The sequence below is a fragment of the Alligator sinensis genome, unplaced genomic scaffold (genome assembly GCF_000455745.1).
Source record: "Alligator sinensis unplaced genomic scaffold, ASM45574v1 scaffold221_1, whole genome shotgun sequence".
In the NCBI taxonomy this organism is placed as follows: domain Eukaryota; kingdom Metazoa; phylum Chordata; order Crocodylia; family Alligatoridae; genus Alligator; species Alligator sinensis.
In genome coordinates, this window is record NW_005841948.1 from 3,462,178 (window position 1) to 3,477,448 (window position 15,271).

Consider the following 15,271-nt stretch of genomic DNA (forward strand, 5'->3'; position numbering starts at 1 on the left):
AAAAAAGAAAAGTTCAAATAATAATGAGGCTATACAAAAATTTAAACAATGGTTAAATAAGGCTGAAAATAAAATAAAAGTTCAAATAATACTATAATTTACCACTCAAACAGGTGCAACTAAAGCTAAATGTGACAGGCTACCCTAACAGCTAGATCTGGCCTGTGGGCTGGGGTTGAGAAGCTCTGCTTTAAATGTTTATTGGGCCAGAATGAGTATAAGAATGACTCCACAGTCTGCTGTTTAGGACATGCACCTGATAGATCTGGGTTCCACTCTCTGCTTCACAATGGCAGAAGAGTGAGAGGGATTTACACTTAGACTTCCAGCATTCAGATGAATACTCTAACCACTGAAATGTTGAATATTATTGGAAAGGTATGCTACCAACAGCAACACAAACCCCTCCTTGCTGTTTTTTGTTTGATGTCCTATCCAGTGGGCATGCTCTGAAAATGCATATCATCAGCATGTGCATACCTACTGGCAGATTTTAGCTGCCTGTGAGTCATCTGGTATCTCCAGGATTAAGCAGCAGGTAAGGTGAGGACATCAATAATACCTAAATGTTGGAATCAAGTGCCAGCAATGGCAGTTAGGAGCATAGGTGCATTAATATCTTTGTGGATTTAGACCTTACAGGTCATTTCCCCAGTTCTTGAAAATTCACTACTCCTATTTTTCATTTTCCTTTTTCTGCTGCTGTTCATTTTTATGCCTTGATCTCCATTTCAGTGCTGTCACCTTTCTTCTCATGGTATTTCCCACTTAACTCTTAACTCATGACAACTGTAGGTACAAAGTAGTTTAACACATGTTATTTAGTTGCTAAGATTTTTTAATATTTAATGAGGATAGGGATAAATATTCCCTTCTGTTAAGGGGAAAATTAATTGAGCTCCTGCTGTGAAACAAATAACTTGATGGGAAAAAGGAAGTTAACATTTGCTGGTGGTAGTAATTAGATCAAAGAATCCCTCTGCAGCAGACCAACATGACTGTTCCTTTCTCAGTTAAAGTCACTACTAAGCACTTAAGCATATAAAATATTTGCCTTTCTTGCCAAAAGCCCCATCAACCTTGAAAGTATTGTGGAAAAATTATTAGATGTAATAATTGTTTTAAGATGTGTATTCTTCTGAAAAGATTTAAGTTCCGTTTTGAAAGCTGTAAAGTAGATCACTAATTTATAGATCTCTATTTCAAAAGAATATTATCCTATTAAAATATCAGATCAACATCTATATTTAAAGCTTGCTCCTGCCAAGGTGTTTTCCTACCTTTTGTATTTTAATTGCTTTGTACAACTGTTTAATTTTTAATTAGATGTTCAATATTTCATAAACAATATATTTTTTGGCAAAGAAAATGTGTATAAAAAATAAAGCAAGATTTCTTGATACAAACTAAATGGAGCATCTTAACTATTGGTAGTTTATATGGATATTAGCTATATGCTAACGTATGTCAAAGTTGGACAGTTGGAAACCTATATCAAAGTTGGTCCTTTTTTACTAGTTCTTTGCATTACTTAAGCTGCTCTTATATTAAAAGGTAATACTGCTTTATTAAATCTATGTAGTATGCATTTTATTACAAGTTTAACTGTATATGTTTCTGCTTCATATTTACAAAGACATAGTGAAAAATAATGCTGTATGAACAGTTAGGCTGATTAAATCTGAATCCTTTTTGTTTTATGGATTAGTTCATAAAAATGAAAATATAATTTAAAACATTATCTTACTCTGAAAAATATCTATAAAATAACATCATATCAAAATCCACCAATTACAATGGAAATTGCCTCTGTCATAACTGTCATACAGTCATTTACCGTATTTATCTGAATCCAAGATGACCCTGAATTTAAGATGAGCCCCCAATAATAAAGTTGTATACATGGAAAAATTATAATTTTGTTATAATTTGTCCATGTATAGAATCTAATTGGAGGATCCACTTAAATTAATTCCCACAACTACTGCAATGGGGAAAGCAGTGGTAGGGAGGCAGGAAGTGGGGTCAGGTGGTAGGGGAGGCAGTAAGGGGATAGGTGTTGGGGGAGACTGTGGGGGGGCAGACAGTTTGCCCCATGCTGCCTGTCCCCCTCCACTTGTTTCTGCCCCTTGCAGCCTGTGCCCCCCCACTCTGTCTGCCCCCACTTCCCCCTGTCTCTCCCTGAAGCCTCTCCCCACCCTGTCCCTCCCCTCCCCACTTACCCTTCCTCCTCTGCTAGCAACCTCTGTCCTTGCTCCAGCCTGGGGCATAGAGCAAGGCTCCAGCCTGGGGCATAGAGCAAGGCTCCAGCCTGGCCTTGGACAAGTGGCACAGATGTTCCCACAAGGCTGCCGGGGGGAAGGGACAGAAGTAACGCGGTAGGGGAGATGAAGAGGTGGTGGCCCAAGGCAGTGTGGGGAAAGGCAGGGGATGCAGAGGCTGTGGGGTGGAGGGGGCACAGACAGCAGCTGCTTGCCCCATCACTGCCCCATGCTCAATTCCAAAATGAGGGGCTTTTCCCTCCCTATTTTGAAATTGAGTAAATATGATAATATTCTTTGCTGCCTAATAACTTCTGGACCTAAATGTGGTGTTTTTACAAATTAAAACAACTTTACCTCTGCTCCAGTCTCAGATAGGCCAGCATGAAGACTAGTGTGGTAAATTTTTTGGACTACAGCAGGGGTTGGAAACCTATGGCCCTTTTGATTTGGCCTGTGGATGCGGGGCTTCAGTGACATTCATCAGCAGGGATAAATGCTGACTGATGGCACTCTCTTCGTGCTGTTGCAGTGTCAAGTGCTGGCTATGGCAGGATCCTAGTGCCTGCCTATCTGCTTTCATCCCAGGGTGGGTCCTTCCAGCCTGCAGCCAGAAAAAAACTACTTACTGCTGGGCTAAAGAATCCTTAATGCTAACTGAAGCATCTTAACATCTTGCACAATGGTAGAGAAGGACCAATTGCAGTTATTTTAATTCAAAGGCTGGAGCAGCTGCTCTGAGACAGACATGGATCTCGGCTCAGAGCAACACCCTTGCCCTTGGTGTTGTTAAAATACAGACTTTATGCAGATCAGTGGAATTTGATCTTTCTATGATCGTTCATTGGCTATAAAAGCAAAAAGTATAGACATGCATGGAAACTAGATTCATTTGCATAGATGCCTGGTGGGAGAACACATTCAACATAGTATTTTCCAGAGGTATGTATTAATCTTAGCCAGAGCTAGAGCCCAAAATTATAGTTTGGTTATACATTTCCTGGAATTTTAGTTTAACTATGGCTATAATTTTATGTAGATCTTTTTCAGTCTGACTAAATTCTGGCTCAAAGCATGAATTCTGCTTCGTAGTTTTGAAATAAATATACAAATTGAAAGAAATGAAAAAATGATGATAGTGAAGCTCTTTAAAAAGTAAAAATGGTATATTGTGCATATTGGATAAACAACAAACATTTTGGTTAGCCTGATAAAAAGATTTTTACACTTTAGGGCCATGTCTAGACAGGCATGGCTGTGTGGTATGTGGTGCTGCAAATACATCTGCGGTACCACATACCACACATTCAGGTGTTCTCTGCATTGCAAGGGAGCACTGCCCCTGTATGCACGGCTCTGCTTTTTTTTTGACCCCTGGATATCCAGGGGGGAAAAAAAACCCACAGGAAAAAAAAGCAGAGTTGCACACGCATAGGGAGTGCGTGCTGCTCAACAGCGGAGCCAAGCCACCAGGAGCAGCGCTGCAGCTGCCAGCCAAGCTCCATGTGACAGAATCGCTGCTGCTGCAGCCCAGGGAGGTCCCCAGGTAAGGCTGCTAGGGCCATCCTTTCCTACTGCTCCAGGAGTAACTTGCCATATGCCAAAGTGCGCATGGTACGGGTGTTTCCTGGGGCCACTGCTACTTGTCCCTGAGGAACCAAACAATGACACCATGTGCAGATGCAGTCTAGGGGTTTCATAGTTTCAGGGTCGGAAGGGACCTAATAGATCTTCTAGCCCGACCCCCCGCCAGGGCGGGAGAACAACCCAAAAAAAAACAAAACAAAACCACTCACCCTAAAAACAAAAACGGGACTCAAATGAGTCCAGCCAGGTAAGTATCCAGCCTCTTCTTAAAGATCCCCAGGGTAGGGGCCAGCACCACCTCCCTTGGAAGTTGGTTCCAGCTCCTAGCCGCCCTGACTGTGAAGTAGTTTTTTCGGATGTCCAATCTGTACCTCCTCTCCATCAACTTGTGCCCATTATTCCTTGTTATGCCAGCAGGGGCTAGGGGAAACAGCGTCTCCCCCAAACCCTTCTGGTTCCCCCTAGTGAGTTTATAGACGGTCACCAGGTCCCCCCTCAGCCTTCTCTTGTGGAGGCTGAATAGGTTCAAGTCCCGCAGTCTCTCACTGTAGGGTCTGCCCTGTTGTCCCCGGATCATGCGGGTGGCCCTCCTCTGGACCCTCTCCATGTTGTCCACATCCCTCCTGAAATGGGGCGCACAGAACTGGACACAATACTCCAGCTGCGGCCTGACCAGCGTCGCATAGAGGGGGAGGATCACCTCCCTGGCTCTACTCGAGATGCACCTGTGGATGCACGACAAGGTCCGGTTAGCCCTGCCAACCATGACCTCGCATTGTCGGCCCATGTTCATCTTGGAGTCAATAATGACACCAAGATCCCTTTCCGCCTCCGTGCTCTCAAGTAGGGAGCTCCCCATCGTATAAGTGTGCTGCTGGTTCCTACTACCCAAGTGCAGCACCCTGCACTTGTCCGTATTGAAACGCATCCTGTTCCTGTCTGCCCACCCCTGTAACCTATCCAGATCCTTCTGCAATCTCTCTCTCCCTGCTAGCGTGCTCACCTCCCCCCAAATTTTGGTGTCATCAGCGAATTTAAACAGGTTGCTCTCCACCCCAACATCAAGATCGCTGATGAAGACATTGAACAGCGCAGGGCCCAGGACCGAGCCCTGAGGGACTCCACTACCCACCTCCCCCCAAGTCGAATATGATCCATCCACCACCACCCTCTGAGTGCGACCCTTCAGCCAATCTGCAATCCATCTGACCGTGTAGGCATCTATGCCACAGTCGCCTAGTTTACTAATTAGGATGGGGTGAGAGACGGTGTCAAAGGCCTTGCTGAAGTCCAGAAAGACTACATCCACCGCGACACCTGCATCCATGGCCTTTGTGACCTGATCATAAAAGGCAATCAGGTTGGTCTGACATGATCTCCCCCTAATAAATCCATGCTGATTGCCCCTGAGCATCATCTCGGATGCCGGCCCATCACAAATGTGCTCCTTGATGATCTTCTCAAAGAGCTTCCCCAGGATTGAGGTAAGACTGACGGGCCTATAATTGCCCGGGTCCTCCCTTTTCCCTTTTTTGAAGATGGGGACCACATTAGCTACCTTCCAATCGTCTGGCACCTGGCCCAAGCACCACGATCGCTCGTAGAGCCGTGCCAGGGGCCCTGCAATAACCCCAGCCAGCTCCCTCAGCACCCTGGGGTGGAGAGCATCCGGACCCGCTGACTTGAACGCGTCCAGCCCCTCCAGAAGCTCTCTAACCCGGTCCTCCCCAACCTGAGGTCTGAAGGCGATCCCCTCGCGTCCGGCTTCTATCACAGCAGGGAAGTCCCGGTCCCTGCACAAGAAAACGGAGGTGAAGAATTGGTTAAAGAGGTCCGCTTTATCCTCTGACGCAACCACCAGATTGCCCCGCATATCCTGCAGGGGCCCCACATTACCCGGCGCCTTCTTCATCCTCCCAATATATTTGAAAAAGGACTTTTTGTTATCCTTAATCCTGGACGCTAATCCGAGCTCTATCTCCGCCTTGGCCTTCCTAACAGCCCGCCTGCAGGCCCGAGCAGAGGAGGTATACTCCTCTTTGGAGATTACACCCCCCTTCCACCGGGCGTACGCCACCCTTTTGGCAAGCAGGCATTCCCGGACACCCTTGGTGAGCCAGGGGGGCTTTTGGACACTCCTGCCCGCCTTGCTTCTTGTCGGGATGGACACCCCTTGGGCCCCGAGTATCGTTTCCTTAAGGAACGACCACTCCTCTTGGACGCTGAGTTCCTCTGCCCTCAAGGACCCCAGTTCCTCTCCCACTAATCTCCTCATCTCACTGAAGTTGGCCCTCCTGAAGTCTAGGGCCACCACCTTGCTGCGGGCCCTTGACACTCTACGCTGGATGGTGAATTCCAGCACGCGATGATCACTATTGCCCAGGTGGTCAAGAACCTGGAGGCCTCTTACCAGGTCGTCGCCTGCGGCCAGGACCAGGTCCAGCAGAGCATCTCCTCTGGTGGGACTGTGCACCTCCTGAATCAAGTGGAGGTCCTGCAACTCGGCCAAGAACCTCCTGGAGCGGTCCGTCCCGGCTGACTGCTCCTCCCAGCAGATGTCCGGGTAATTAAAATCGCCCATGACAACTACATCCCTTGCTTTTAGTGTCTCCGCAAGCTGGCCTGAAAATTCCCTGTCCAGCTCCTCCTCCTGATTGGGGGGTCTGTAATAGACCCCCACCGTCAAATCCCTCTCGCCTTGCCCCCCCTGGATCTTGACCCAGAGCACTTCAGCTCGCCCTTCCCCTGACCCCATACTGCTGGCAGAGGATGTGTAGTGCTCCTTGACATAAAGTCCCACCCCCCCCCCTGATACCCACAGGCATGCCAGAATAAGGAACATGGCTTTAAGTGAAGAGGTAATGTACAGGAAGAAAAAGTAACTATAGTATACTACATACAAGTAACTTTTTATATGTGGTTACATGTAGTTACCTGAAAGTCTGACCAAACTTATAGAAGTGATGCCACCAAATTTAATATTCACTTGTGCAAATACCTACAATGCAAATATCCAAATGACAAAACCAGCATGCACATGCTGATTAGGTTCTCAGAGCATATACTTGAGTTTATACCATTCTAGGCCCTTGGTGCTACTCAGGGAGAGCTTTAATGATACCTGTAGCAGTGCTAAGCACACACGGTAACAGAGAAGAGGCATAAACTTAGCTTGCTAGGCATCTTTTCACTAATCACTAGTTTAGGTTGATTACAAGTCTGCGCGAGATACACAGTGAGTCAACAGCCACTATAGCTCCATTCTTATACTAGTTTTGGGTTACAGAAGGACTTTACCAAGTGTCAAAACCAGCAGCATAGGGACCTAGCCAGGTGCCCGGTACACAGGGGCAGCAGTGACTTCCAGTTGCTGCTGCAGTTTACAATTGCAATCACATAGCTGTCAACAATGTGTCCAGACATACAGGCACATGCACTTGCAGCATGTAGCAGTGGCACAAATTTGTGCCAGAGATTTATGCCACCGCACATGTGCCTGAACATGCACTTTGGTGTGGGGCAAATTGTGCCAGTTGGGGCAAACTGACCATCCCCAGCTCCTCTTGAATCTTCAGCCAGGGGGAGCTAGAGGCTGGGGCCAGTACCTATGCTGTCCCCAGAAGTATAAAAACCTGCCCTGGTGGGCAGTTCAGGGCTACTTGCCCTCAGGAGCTTCTGAGGCCCAGCCACTTGGTATCTAGGGACACTAGCTTCTTGTGCCAGCTGGACTGCTGAAGCAGCCCTAACCTAGAGTGATCCCTGCACCCTCTAGCCACTGCAGCAGTCTGGCCGTGGGAGCTGCTGCCTGGCTGTCACCTGTTGCCACCTGCCACAGCATCCACCCCCTTGGACCTGTGGCCCCATGGCTGCATACTTGCCAGACCCGGATGGGGACTGCACGGCCACCTGGGCTGTGGTACAGGCATTGCAGCAGAGCCACCTGAACCTCTGGATCAGCTGTCAGTGGGTTGTGGCTGCACAGTTGGCCTTTGGGTGGCACTGCAGTCATGTCTTCTGATGCCATGGGCAACTGGAAGATGTGCTCATTGTAGTAGTCCACTTTAAACTGTCAAAGCGTGCCCTCCTGGCCCCAAGTGGCCAGGAGGTCAGCCGCTTCTTCTGCCCTCCAGCTGGGTCACTGGTGCTGGCCCTGGGGAGGCTTCTCTGCCCGGGTCCCACCACTTGCCTCACCATCAGGGATTCTGGTGTTTCCTGTTTAAAAATAGCAAATTCTCCCATAAAACCCCAAATTCTTTCATTAAAATACCCTAAATCTGTGTTCTTCCATGATTAAAATGAAACAACACTATATATATAGATTTATATCTATCTAGATAGAGAGATAGATATAGTGGTGTTTATATATATGAGAGGGAGATTAACTGGGTAATGTTTATCGATATATTTACAATTTTAAAGCAGTTTGAAAGTCTACTAGCGCTGCTATCATCATAATAAAATACATTCTAAATATCTATATGCCAAATTTGCTTTTGGGCTTTTTATCATAGTAAAAACAGAGCTGCCCCTGCCCTCTTGGCTCACCAGGATGTAGGGACAGCTGCAGCTCCAGCTGCTTTGTGGTACTGAGCAGCACTGATATTCTGGTGCCCTGCACCTGCCCCTCCTTCCCAATTCACAGCCCTGCCAGTGCCTGTCACTCCTGACCCTCAGCCCCTGCCTGCCCCCACTAGCTCCCTCCTGGCATCAGCTCCATCCCAGCACCAGGACAAGAGTCCAGCTGCAGCTGTCCCATCTGCTGCTTTGTGGCTCTGAACAGTGCCAGCCCTTGTTTTTCTGCTCCCTGTGCCTGTGCCCAAGCCCTAGTGATCCCCATGCTGTTCCTGGGAAGCCCTTGATTGGGGCTCAGGGACTGGGCCCCAATCAGGCTAGCCTCCAGGCTAGCCTCCCCCTTCACAGGCTGTTCTAGGAAGGTAGGGGGACTCTAAGCCCAGCTCTGAGGTTTGTGAGGGTGTGTGTGGAGGGGGGTTAATGGGGGGTGGTTGTGGGGTTTGTGAGTGAGTGTAGGGGTAGGTGTGGGGCTTGTGGGAGGTGTGGGGATTGTGGGGAGGTTCGTGGGTGTGGGGTTTGTGATTGGTTATGTGAGTTTTGGTGGGGGTTTGTGGGAGTGGTTTGTGGGAATGGAGCTTGTAGGTGGATTCTGGGGGGAGTTGTGGGTGTGGGGTTTGTGGGGGAACTGTGTGGGTATGGGGGAGAACTGTGTTGGAGGAGTGAGTCCCCCACCCACCATCCCATGGCACACAGCTTCCCCGCAGCACCATCTAGCAGCTAACAGTGGGCCCTCACATTGCTCATGGCCCACTGCAGGCAGAGTCCCCCAGCAGCATGTGACACTGCCTGAGACCTGGGGGCTACATGTGGTGCACAGAGCCAGCCCAGCGTGCTGCCTTCACACAAGATCAGACTGGCTCCTGCTGGCACCCAGGGCTTGCACAGGAGCAGGAACCTCATGCCATTGGGCCAGGCCAGCTCCTGCCTTGACATGGCAGGCATGATGTACAGCTCCTGCCTGCAGTGTCAGGAACCGCAGGTGGTGGGCAGCAGGTGCTGGGCTGGTCCTGTGTGAAGACATGCACCAGCCGGCTGGGCTGGCTCTGTGCACCACATGTAGCCCCCAGATCTCAGGTGGCGCCGCATGCTGTTGGGGGACTCTGCCTACAGTGAACTAAGAGCAAGACAAGACCCTGCTGCTGACTGCTGCAGCTGCAGGCGGGTTTGTGCGCTGTGGGGATGGGGGGCAGGCAAGGGACCCACCCCTTCTACACAGTCCGCCTACCCACAGTCTCCCTACTCGCACACAGCCCCCACCCCATCCCTGCTTATTGGGGGCAGAGTCTGGGTCCAGGCCAGCCTTACCATGTTTCTATTTCCTCCAGCATGCTGAGGCAGCATGTGCTAGAGCAGCAGGAGCATGCAGCAGTCATAGAAATGCTCTGGCCAGGTGTTAGAGCATCTCTTTGGAGGATCCAGCCTCCAGCTGCTCCTGCGTGACTTTTTTCTGCCGTGTTTTCTTTTGATACCAGTATTTCTTGGTATCAAACTTAGAGTCTGCAGTGCATATTTGCGGCATGGGGAACATTTTTTCATTTGTGGCATGCCTCCTGCACCATCTCAAACTGCTTTGAGATGCCACAACAGGCATGTAAGTGCTTGTATGGATGCAGCCTAGGATTTTAACTTTGAATAATGGAGAATTTGGGTTACAAAATAATGTCAGGATTTAATTGATTTCATTGGATTTTTCAAGATGAGTGAGGTGGGTTTGAGAAGGTAGCTTGCTTCTGTAAATGAAAAATATAACTGGGAAAGATATTTCTTCAATTTGGAAATATAAAAAACCCCACCTTCCTTCCCCTCCAAATTAATTTTAAGCACCCAAATAAATAAACTAAACTGAGAAATCTTAAAGGGTGCACTATGGCTAATATTTTTTAAAGTGCACTTAGCTTCAGAGACACCCTGGAATGCCTGTGGGCAGCCAGGATGATGCCAGTACTTAAGAAACAGCTTCAGAACATAACAGGAAATCACAGAAGTACAACTCTAAAATAAAGTATTAAAAAGTATTTTATCAGATGAAGGGGGAGAACATTTGGAAACCTACAGTTGGAGTAGGAGTAGTCAGCATAGTTTCAGGAAAGTAAGTACTAGGAGTAGTCAGCATAGTTTCAGGAAAGGAAATATTGATTTAACATGGGGCAGAGAGGTGTAGGAGGAAGAACTAAGAATTTAGGAGTTGAATTTCAGAAATATTTTTGTAAAAAAAAATAGTAGTAACCTCAAAAATTTTCAGTAACTCAGTGGTATGTAACACAAATCCCATGATTCTTTTTTATAGAATCATCAAATTATAGAAAATTAGGGTTGGAAGGGACCTCAGGAGGTCATCTAATCCAACACCCTGCTTAAAGTAGGATCATCCCCAACTAGATCATTTCAGCCAGGGCTTTCTCAAGCCAGGCCTTAAAAACCTCCAAGGATGGAGATTCCGCCTCCTCTCTAGGTAACCCGTTCCAGTGCTTCGCAACCCTCGTGTTGAGAGAGTTTTTCCTAACATCCAGCCTAAACCTCCCTTGCTGCAACTGGAGACCATTGTTCCTTGTTCTGTCATCTGTCACCACTGAGAGCAGTCTAGCTCCATTCTCTTTGTAACCACCCTTCAGATAGTTAAAGGCTGCTATGCAATTCCCCCATAATCTTCTCTTCTGTAGACTAAATAAGCCCAGTTCACTTAGTATCTCCTCATAACTCATGTGCCCCAGCCCCTTAACTATTTTCATTGCCCTGCACTGAACTCTCTCCAACTTGTCCACATCCTTTCTATAGTGGGGGGCAGCAGGGCAAAACCGGGCATAGTATTCCAGACGTGGTCTCGCCAATGCAAAATAGAGGGGAATAATTATTTCCCTTGATCTGCTGGCAACATTTCCACTAATGCAGTCCAGTAACCTATTAGCCTTCTTGGCAACAGGAGCGCACTGCTGACTCATATCCATTTTATTGTCCACTGTAACCCCCAGGTCCTTTTCTGCAGAGCTGCTGCTTAGCCAGTCTGTCCCAAGCCTGTAGTGGTGCATAGGATTGTTCCATCCCAAGTGCAGGATTTTGCACTTGTCCTTGTTGAACCTCATGAGATTTCATTTGGCTCAATCCTCCAATTTGTCTAGGTCACTCTAAATCCTAGCCCTACCCTCCAGTGTATATACTACAGCCCCCAGCTTGGTGTCATCTGCAAACTGCTGAGGGTGCACTCCATCCCATCTTCCAGATCGTTAGTGAAGATACTGAACAAAACCAGCCCCAGGACTGACCCCTGGGGAACTCCACTTGATACAGGCTGCCAACTAGATATTGAGCCTTTGATTACTACCTGTTGATCCTGACAATCCAGCCAGCTTTCTATCCACCTTACAGTCCATTCATCCAAACCATACTTCCTCATCTTGGTTGCAAGAATGCTGTGGGAGATGGTATCAAAAGCCTTGCCAAAGTCAAGGTATATTATGTCTGCTGCTTTCCCTGCATCCACAGAGCCAGTTAACTCATCATAGAAGGCAATCAGGTTGGTCAGGCATGACATGCCCTTGGTGAATCCATGCTGATGGTTCCTGATCACTTTCTTCTCCTCCAAGTGCTTAGAAATGGATTCCTTGAGGACCTGCTCCATGATTTTTCCAGGGACTGAGGTGAGGCTGACTGGTCTGGAGTTCCCTGGATCTTCCTTCCTCCCTTTCTTAAAGATGGGTACTGTATTACCCTTTTCCAGTCATCTGGGACCTCCTCTGATCCCCACAAATTTTCAAAGATTATGGCCAGCGACTCTGCAACCACATCAGCCAACTCTCTTAGCACCCTTGGATGTATCGCATCTGGCCCCATGGACTTGTACACATCCACCTTTTCTAACTAGTCCCTAACCTGTTCTTTCACCTCTGAGGGCTGCTCACCTTGTCCCCAAACTGTGCTGGCCAGTGCAGTAGTCTGGGAGCTGAGCTCGCCTGTGAAGACCAAGGTAAAAAAGGCATTGAGTACTTCAGCCTTTTCCTTATCATCTGTTGCTAAGTTGTCTCCCTCTTTCAGTAATGAATCCACACTTTCCCTGACCTTCCTTTTGTTGCTGACATACCTGTAGAAATCCTTCTTGTTACCTTTCACGTCCTTTGATAACTGCAACTCTAGTTACACTTTGGCCTTCGTAATTTCATCTCTGCATGTCCGAGCAATATTGTTCTACTCCTCCTCAGTCATCTGTCCAAGTTTCCACTTCTTGTAAGCTTCCTGTTTGTGTTTAAGCTCACCGAAGAGTTCTCTGTTAAACCATGTTGGTCGCTTGCCACATTTGCTAGTCTTTCTGCACATCGGGATGGTTTCTTTCGGCGCCCTCAGTAAGGTTTCTTTAAAATACAACCTGCTCTTCTGTGCTCCTTTTCCTCCCAGACTGATCCTGCCCGTCAGTTCCCTGAGGAAGTCAAAGTCTGCTTTCCTGAAGTCCAGGGTCCGTACTCTGCTTATCTTCTTTCTTCCTTTTGTCAGGATGCTGGACTCAATCATCTTGTGGTCATTGCTGCCCAAGTTGCTATCCATTACTACATCCCCCACCAGCTCTTCCCTGTCTGTGAGTAGCAGGTCAAGAAGAGCACATCCCCTAGAACGTTCTTATTTGTAAGAAGCTTTCACACATCCATTATTTGTAGCAGGCCTTTGAAATTCAGCAGGGACAACACATTGAGACGAGCTGGACAAGTGGCTTCTGCTTTTTTCAATGAAACTAATGAAAAATTAGTTTGCATGTATTTAATAGGTTCATGTAGCTCCAACAAGGCTCCAGACTTATTCAGAACACAGTATATGTGGACAACCATTGCAATGGTCTTGTGGTTTTCTTTATAAATTATACACTGGAAAATTGTCTGACAGCTGCATTGTGCAATATGATATATACTTGGGCACAGGACAACCCTGCACTTTTATCTTATATGAGATGAGGAAAAGGTATGCTTTGAAGGCTGTTTAAAAATACTCTCTGGCAATCTGGTTTGCTTTAACTGTTCAGTATTTGTGTGTTTGTAAATTGCATTAAAAACCTACATTTAAAAGTAAATATTAAGCATGAAAAGCCGCATATTGGAACTGGGGAAATGCCAGATTTATGGTTTATGTGCACCTTTAATTTTCTTACTTTGTCCACATATACTGTGCTCTGAATGAGGCTGGAGTCTTGTGGGAGCTACATGTATCTATTAAAAACACATACAAACTAATTTCACTGGAAAAGCAGAAGACACTTGCCTAGTCTTCGGGTGTTGACCCTGCTGAGTTTCAAAGGCCTGCTACAAATAATGGAAGTTTAGAAACTTTTTACAAATAAGTTGCAAGAACCTTTGTAGTGGACAGTTTTAGAGCATCTAAGAGGTTGTTACCAGCTTTCCGTATAAACATAAAACGTGCAAGTTTCAAAACCCAGCCATGTATGACAATAGTGACATTAATTTCATACAAAGCAACTGTGTTTCAGATGTTCTTTTGGCAGCTGTTTTATGGATTGGGTTGTCAACTGATTTATCAGTAGGATAATTAATTAATTACTGAATCATTTCTAGATAACTGCAGCATTCAAAATTTGAAGTAGTGGTAGTAGGAGGCATCTGTCTGTCTTGCAAGATGATAGAATTGTGCCAAGTGAGGCATCAGCTCACTGAATATCTGTGTGTGTGGCTGGAGAGAGCAATTTTTGAGTGACAGTCCCTTTTGTACTTATCACATTTGAAGTTCATATCAAGTAATCCTGAATGTGGTGCAGGGTTCTTCCTGAGGTTTCTTTTTTCCTCTTCATGCTGGGCTCTTCTTTCCTCAAAAGCTTTAATTCCATGCTTAATAGACTGTTTCCATCTGCTTTGGTCCTCAGCAATCTTCTCCCAGTCATCTGACTCAATGGTCATTGCCTTCATATCTCTCTTGCAAGCACTGTTGAACCAGAAATAAGGATGCCTGTATGGTCATCTTCCTGTAAAAAGATCTCTTGTATGGAGAACTTAAGTATATGGCCTCATATGACCAATCCAGTGAAGTCAATGCTGACTAAGAAGAGATTGGATGCTCAGGGTGTTGGCATGTTCGAAGACTTCAGCATAGGCAACTTTGCCCTTCCCAGGAATTGCTATAGAATGTGGTAAAAGCAATTTAAATGGAAGCTGTTCAGGTGCTTTTATTGAGTAGAGTATGTGGTCTAGGATTCACTGCCATACAAAAGGGTGCTGAGGATGCAAGTATGATATATGTTGACCTTGGTCCTAACAGCCAATTTGTTTTCATTGCACAGTCCTTTGCTCAGCATGCTAATGAAACCTGATGTTTTGCCAGTACAGGTATTCAGTTCAGACTCAAGTGACAGGTTGTTGGTAACAATGGAGCCAAGGTACATAAATTTACTTACAACATCCAAGATGTTTTCACCTATTGTGATTGCTGGTGGTAAACCAGTGTTCTGGCCCATAACATTGCTGATTTTAAGACCATACTCTTGGCAGGCATAAGTGAAACAACTGATGAGGCTTTGAAAGTCATTCTCTGTGGGCTATCACTACAGTGTACTGCACTGACAAGTTGGAAATACCTTAATAATAAGCCAGTGCAGTTTCTAGAAGAAGTAAATTTTCCATTGAGGGGGGACATCAGGACATCTCTTGCCCTCAGTGTTACTGCTTTTAAATTTTTAGGCTCTGCATTTTTAGAAGACATGTGGAACAGTTTTTATAAGTACATTTTTAATAGTGTTCTGGCACCTAATTCAACCTTTGCTCATACTAGCGCTTCTTATGTACTATATTTACATTTACTTGATTCTAAGATGAGGGTGCCGCATTGAAAAAAGGGGGGAAAGCCCCCTGTCTTGGAATCGTGTA